A 6,001-nucleotide genomic window follows, 5' to 3' on the forward strand; every position below is an offset into this window, starting at 1 on the left:
AATAACAGGAGTGAATGAGCAGTTTGACATTGAATCCAGGCCAAAGTCAAACCATAAAGATTGTAGACTCTTTCTTCCAATGTAATGGTAAAGTAGGAAGTTGGCTCAGGTTCAAGTAAAAAAAAAATACCTGAACTTGTGTTCATACCTAGCATAATAAGCAGAGCTTTCTGTTGGTTGGACGGAGATCAACATGACCTTCAAAGCAATATTTCACTCATACGCTTTTGCAGCTGAAGGAAACTTTTGGGGAGGAGAGCATGTGAAAAGTCATGAAGTAAATGTTCCCAAGTGTGGCCAAACACAACTAAATAACCTGAGGCTTGCCTTGTGTGTGAAGCTGTAACATCGCCAGGTGGATCTATTGGGAGTGGTTCAAACAATTGAACAGAAAATTGGTCGATTCAGTCAATTTGAATCAACATAAAGAAAGGAGTAATTTTGTATTAGTCTATACAATTAAGATCTCTAATGTTGTCTTTTTTCCTTTTTAATATTTCATCTGTTCTCCTGAAGGCATTAAGTTAAGCAGCAAGCATTGGCAATGCTATGGTGCTCTCATTCGGAGATATTAACATTTGTGATCATCTGCAGCATAACTTTGCCAAGATGAGGAACCAGCAAACTGGGAAGCAAGGTGTGCGGCAGGGTGAGGAGAAGGAGAATGAAGAGGAGGAAATACAGAAATATATCTACTGATAGTGGCTCTAAAAGTCTCGGAGAGAAACTCATCGAGGGGTGCTTCATGTAAACCACCCCTCAATTCCAATACACCAATGGTTCCATAAGAACATAAGAAATAGGAGCAGGAGTAGGCCATCTAGCCCTTCGAGCCTGCCGCGCCATTCAATAAGATCATGGCTGATCTGAAGTGGCTCAGTTCCACTTTCCCGCTTTCTCCCCATAACCCTTAATTCCCTTGCCTTCCAAAAACCTACCTACCCGCGTCTTAAATATATTTAGCGAGGCAGCCTCCACCACTTCAACAGGCAGAGATTCCAGAGATTCACCACCCTTTGAGTGAAGAAGTTCCTCCTCAACTCTGTAAATCCTTATTCTGCGTAAATCCTTATTACTGTCTTTACAACCACTATTTATTTGTCTTCATTTAGTCCAGTCTATAGGTCTTCTCCTCACTTCACTGCAAATCTGAACATCAACATCAAATCCAGAAAACAAATTCAGCAAACAACTCAATTCTGTTGGTATCTAACAAGATTATTCATAGAAATAATTACTCATCGCCTTTCTGCATGCTATTAGAGGCTTTTTTTGTGCTCAGATATCTACCCCAGGGCTCCTACAATGTGTTTCCCTCTAGTGACTGCAGCTTGAGAGGTGGAAGGCTGCCGAGACCCCATGGGGAACACTTCAGATGACTGTGGTGGGTGACCTCAAGCAGTTCTGGGACTTGAGTGATCGGGTGCAGGCTGCGGCATCTTGGCAGGGGCTGGAAAAATATAGCCCAGCTGGCTGTGCAGCAAACAGGGGCTCCATCAGAGTAGGTGCCAGGGGAGCAGATATGTTGCCATCCTGACTGATAACAGCAGATGCCTCTCTCATGAAGCCAAGGCCAGTCCGCTGGGGCCGTTCTTCAACTCTCCTGAGGTGCTGTGCAAGTACAAAGGGCAGGAGTGGCATGACACACTGGAGAGAGCTGTCAACATTGGCCTTCAAATGCCCAAGATGACAGTCGTCTGACTTCCCTGGCACCTCTGAGAGCTGCCATGATGATGGAAATTACTGTTATGTTGCTGAAGCTGATCGTTCAGTCTATGTTGGCCAGAATGGTCTCCATGCTCAGCAAAAAGCTTTGACACAAGTTGAAACTAAATGCTGTTCAACATTACGCACAAGCTCACTGGCAAATTGCCCAGAGAAACTAGAATTTCCTCGTATATGCACATCAGCCTTTCTTGATAGCTTGAGCCCCCAAAACAGCATCTGAGTTCTCTGCAACAGCGGCAGTACAGTATACCATCAAATCCTCTTCAAGTTGATGCACCACCCTTCTACCACACTGTGTCAAGAAATTTAGCATGTGAATATCCACCCTCTAACCCAGCCTCTCAAGTATGCATGGTCCTAGTATCTGAGCTGGTGGCGTTGTATCATTAGGAAGGCTAACCTTCTCTTTCTAAAGTAGCAGAGGTACATCCACATTCTCAACATTTGAAATAAAAGAGAGGGGCAAGGTTAGTTTTTATCGTAAAGCAAGAACAGATAGATGGAAGTAGCTGATGGATGCCACTGCCATGCATCATGCAGAGTGTATAGTTTGAGATAGAAGTAAAAAGGACCAAGGATCTGGCAGCACGGTGGCACAATGGCTAGCACTGCTCCCATACAGCGCCAGGGACCCGGGGTTCAATTCCTGCCTAAGGTCACTGTTTGTGTAGAGTTTGCACTTTCTCCCCATGTCTGTGTGGGTTTCCTCCATGTGCTCCGGTTTCCTCCCACAGTCCACAAATATGCAGGTTAGGTTGATTAGCCATGCTAAATTCCCCCCAATTGTCAGGGTTTATTAGCAGGGTAAAGACATGCGGTTACAGGGATAGGGCCTGGGATTGTTGTTAGCGCAGTGTTGACGGGCTGAATGGCGTCCTTCTGCACTGTAGGGAGTCAATGATTCTATGGTCTTGTGTGACATCTCCCCCCAGTATTGCCAAATGCCATTGCTATGACTATGATCCTACCCCTGTCCATCGTGGTATGCACGATGTGGATATGCTGGTGTTGGACTGGGGTAAACACAGTAAAAAGTCTGACAACACCAGGTTTAAGTCCAACCGATTTATTTGATAGTAAACTCACAAGCTGTCTGTGCTTTATATGCTCTGTCTGAGGCCAGACCTCTCCATTCACCTGAAGAAGAGCTTAACCTCGAAAGCTTGCGAGTTTACGATCAAATAAATCGGTTGGACTTAAACCTGGTGTTGTCAGACTTTTTACTGTTTTTATCGTGGTATGCACACTTTCTTTGAGGGTACACAGGTGGACTTAGTATATTCCACTAGCCAGCTGTGATTTGGGGCCATGAGTGAACTTCTCATGTAGAAAAAACCAAGTTACATTAGTGGCAGTCATGTGAGGAGCTCAGAGAATGGTCCTCCCATTGAGTGAGCATACAGTACACAGATATGAGCTATGGGGAGGTGAAGGTTTCAATAGGGAGGGGTATACAAGTATGAGGAGAAAAAGGTGTGGTGAAGTGTAGCACAGTGATTGTCGAAAAGTAAATGTATAAGGTAAAGGAGGGTACTGTGAGAGACTGGAGGTGATGGAGCTGCGAGCAGAATGTCAGTGAATAGTATTCTTATCTTGACAACATGGGTAAGATGATTGAATTTTATTCAGCATTACAATATGTGCTGGCAGCTAAGTTTCAGGCATTGATCTAATCTGTGGTATCTATCTACTAGTGGAAGAGAGTTTTCAGTCTCCTCAGGGAACAGGAGGTCCCCCCCCCGCTTCCAGTCCAATACATGGCCAAGCTCCTCCAAAGCAGCATCAGAAAATCTGGGAGCGTGATATATATATCTAGCAGCTATTGCTTTCCTTAAAAATAACTCCTGGGTGTCTGTAGCCTGAGTACATTTTCCTTTAGGAGACGCTGGCTGTCTTTAAGTGGCATAAAAGACATCTGCAAAGACATTTGCAGTTCCAGACAGCCATTTCACATTGTGGGGAGTGTTGGCTGCAAGCCTGACTCTTAATGAATACATAGGACAATATTATGTGCTGCCTGATGTTGATTATACATGATTCTGGAATTATCTTAGAGGTAGGACTTTTATTTGTTAGGAATATATCTTTTAGAATGGTGATTGAAGTGTTAAATGTCAGAAAAAGTTTTTTAAAACTTTAAGAATCCAGTAAACAATGCTAAAGTGAATACAAATCAAATGAGCCATGGTTAATTACAGTTCAAAATTAAGATGTGTTTATCTTTGGGTGTTCAAGATGACAGTCAAAAAATGCTTAAACAATGGATGCCCCATCTCTGGATCTCTCCAGGGCTCCTGGAGGGAGTGCAATTATAGCTATTGGAAATATAAATTATTCATACAGGTCACAGAATCAGAAGTGTTTGGCTTGAAGGTAAAATATAGTTAATTACCATTTCAGTTTGGAATATTCCAGAAAATGCAATGCTGCCATAAAGATGGGCTGAGGGGCTAAAAGTTCTTTTTTGTTTAACTTATCTTTCACAAAAGACTATTGCAGATTTGATCTTCTGTCATCTGCAACTGACTTAGCATTCATTAGGGCAAGGTTTGTCTAACTTGGATCTAGGGGAAGAAATCTACCATGACCCTCAGAGTGAAAACAAGCAATTAGCTTGAAGATTGCAGTGAAGCCCACACAACAGCTAAAAAGTGTCATGACAGTTCATAGTCATGAGCTTTGAATAAAAAATGGGGTATGGTTAAGCCAAAAGCTAATGGAAGAACTCCCATGAGATGTTATACTTCTGAAACACTGAGGAGAAATCAAAATGAATTCCGGAGGACTGTGCCATACCGTTAGGTTGGTCTCAGGGAAAGTGAATGAATCTAAGATTTTGCAAAATAAGATAAATCTTAGAGTGGGAGGAGTAAAAGTAAAACTGGATTAAAAACATATATAGATATAAACTATAGTGTTAACTCAGTAGTGTTTGCTTCCTTTCATTTTTTATATATGTAAAACAAAAAGTATGTTACATCTATGGTGTACTTACTTCCAGTTAATCAATGGGCTTTCAAATTTCTCTTTAAATGTTAAGAATTTGTATAGGGATTGTAACACTGGAACATCGCTAGCCAGAAGATTGCAGTATGTATTCCACACCCGCTAACCACTGCAATTGTATTTCTGAGCCAGTAAGGCTATTTCCTCTGGCAGAAAAATTCACAACAAAACACAATCTTAGAAATAAAGTAGGTTATTTAGGAGTCAATCAAAATGTAATATAAATCTGGAACTCCTTCCACAGAATGACTGCCTGTCTGCATCAATTGGATCTTTCAAGACTAAGAACAATAGCTTTTTATTGGACAGGGAATTAAGATAGGAATTGAGTTGAAGTACAGATTAGCCATGGTCTAACTGAATAGCAGTACAGAGTTGAGGGGCTGAATGGCCTACTTCTGTTTCGACTGCCTGAAACAGAGGAGGATCTGATCATCCAATGGATAGGTCCTTTCAAATCGACTGTGCTCCGAGCATCAGTATGAACAGCATGATGCCTATTAATCCTAATTTAGCCCGAGTGTTTCTCAGCCATACAGAGTTAAAGGCTCCAGATTCACTCACCAACCTGTGCTGAGTTAGCCCACCTAGTTAATGTTCAGTAACACTTACTACAAGTGCAAATTTGGGTAGATCGATGCTGGTTCTGGGCAAAATTGGACTCAGTAGTGCTGTTCACATTGTCAGTGCTCACTTGGGTCTGTTAATAGAGGTTGACTCCAATTCCAATTCGCTTCCCACATATAGTGATGCAATATGGCAGACTTGAATCTGTTTTCAAACTAGGAGTGGCATGATAGCACAGTGGTTAGCACTGCTACCTCACAGCACCAGGGACCTGGGTTCAATTCCTGGCTTGGATGCACACTGTCTGTGTGCAGTCTCCCCATGTCTGCGTGGGTTTCCTCTGGGTGCTCTGGTTTCCTCATGCAGTACGAAATGTGTGCTGGTTAGGTGCATTGACCTGAACAGGTGCCGGAATGTGGCGACTAGCAGAATTTCACAGTAACTTTATTGAAATGTTAATGTAAGCCTTACTTGTGACTAATAAATTAACTCTAGTAATTCCTGGAACAGACCATTAGAGGCTTATAGTTTGAGGGGCATCACTCCACATCAAATTTGGCTGACCAGGAGTTTCTCGCACTCTTATCACTAGCCATTCCTGTATTTGGAAGGATTTGCAGGTTGACACTCAACCTGTTTGATTGCGATATGAATGCGTCTTCCTTGGTCATCAAGTCCTGGGTGGGACTCAAACCTGAAA

Source organism: Carcharhinus amblyrhynchos, chromosome 11, assembly GCF_965287045.1.
Source record: "Carcharhinus amblyrhynchos chromosome 11, sCarAmb.v2.hapA, whole genome shotgun sequence".
In the NCBI taxonomy this organism is placed as follows: domain Eukaryota; kingdom Metazoa; phylum Chordata; class Chondrichthyes; order Carcharhiniformes; family Carcharhinidae; genus Carcharhinus; species Carcharhinus amblyrhynchos.